Below are 1,705 nucleotides of genomic sequence, written 5' to 3' on the forward strand. Positions count from 1 at the left end.
GGACGCTGTACCCCAGTGAGAGTCAGTGTGTGTGTGTGTGGGACCCTGCACCCCAGAGAGTGTCAGTGTGTGTGTGTGGGACGTACTGAAGCTATAAAGGTTGAAGTTGCTGAATATGGGAAATGTGAGAGTAAAGGAAGCAGGAAAATAATTTCTGGCTCAGTTCACTTATAATCTATAATCTGTGAAACACAATGATCGAACAGTCATCTCAATGTGCCATGGGAGGCCCGCTTTTCCTCCTGTGGACATCGAATTTCCGTGTAACGTCAGGTCCTATTGTTTCTGTCTTGGACTCAAGATGCATTTTGACATGTTAAATGTTACAGAATGGATTCAGGATTTTTAAAAAAAACAATCATTCCCGGATGAGGGCGTCGCTGACCAGGCAGCATTTATTACCCATCCCTAATTGCCCAGAGGGCAGTTAAGAGTCAACTACATTGGCTGTGGGTCTGGAGTCACATGTAGGCCAGACCAGGTAAGGATGGTAGTTTCCTTCCCTAAAGGACATTAGAGAACCAGATGGGATTTTCTGACAATCGACAATGGATACACGGTCATTGTTAGACTCCCAATTCCTCAAGGTGGACCTGATGGTTGCTGGCCTGAGCAGCACCCATTCTAACTCCCTGAAGGTGGCAATGACCAGTGACTGATTTCTCGAAATGCCTGGAGATGATCCGAACCGTAGTACAAAGGACACACAGTGGCTTAATTCCTGGAATTCCCATGTCCCACATTTGTTGCCAGCTCTGTCTGAGCTTCCATCGTGCCCACCATTCCAGAGCCCTGTTACTCTGAGGGAAGGAGGGCAGTGCATTCCTGCATCTGACAGATGGTAATCAGATGATGCGCTCAATCCCCGGCCTGCAGAGGGGAAGGTAAGGATTTCAGGCACGTGCAGACCCTTCCCCCTCCTCGTCAGCCCAAGGGGCTGTGCAGCCAATGCTGTACCAGCACTCTGTACATGGCTGTCAGAGTGTACACAGCAAGATCCCACAAACAGAAATTACAGCCCTCATTTCAGCATTGCCACCCTCTTCCCCAGAGTAGTGGACACAGCCACCTGGGCGCGAAGAGGCTCTCTGCTGGTCCATTTGGCAGCCGTGCCCACCATTCCCCAGCGCAGCCCTTCTGAAGGTAACACACACTAACACTGGCCTTACCTTTGGGACTGGGGTCGCGTCCCTCTATGTAGAAGGGGCCGTTACGCAGTGCTACCTCCTGCAGGATGATCCCAAAGCTGTACACATCCCCCTTCTGAGTCCCTGTCGATGGACTCTCCATTCTTAGGATTTCGGGTGCAGTCCAGAGTTTCTCTGTCACAGGAAACAGCCACTTAGCTCAAAAACAGCATCTGTCAGCTCTGTGCCGGGATGGGGAGCTTACGTTTAACCGGGATTCCCAAAACTCTCCACTACTTCATCCAGCCCTGCATACAGTGACCCTCAGTGGGGTACGGGGTCCCACACACACACACTGACTCTCACTGGGGTACGGGGTCCCACACACACACTCTCACTCACAGTGGTGCACGGGCTCCCACACACACACACTGACTCTCACTGGGGCACGGGGTCCCACACACACACACTGACTCTCACTGGGGTCCGGGGTCCCACACGCACACACTGACTCTCACTGTGGTACGGGTTCCCACACACACTGACTCTCACTGGGGTACGGGGTCCCACACACACTG

At 52.3% G+C, this 1,705-nt stretch overlaps 1 protein-coding gene across 1 annotated transcript in view; it reads left to right on the plus strand.

Moving 5' to 3' along the window:
• Positions 1–1,705, plus strand: part of LOC125487862 (atrial natriuretic peptide receptor 1-like) — a 22,623-nt gene that overhangs the window by 10,645 nt on the left and 10,273 nt on the right. The gene's annotated exons all lie outside the window — the stretch shown is intronic.

This window comes from Rhincodon typus, chromosome 46 (genome assembly GCF_021869965.1).
Source record: "Rhincodon typus isolate 14 chromosome 46, sRhiTyp1.1, whole genome shotgun sequence".
Taxonomy (NCBI): Eukaryota; Metazoa; Chordata; class Chondrichthyes; order Orectolobiformes; family Rhincodontidae; genus Rhincodon; species Rhincodon typus.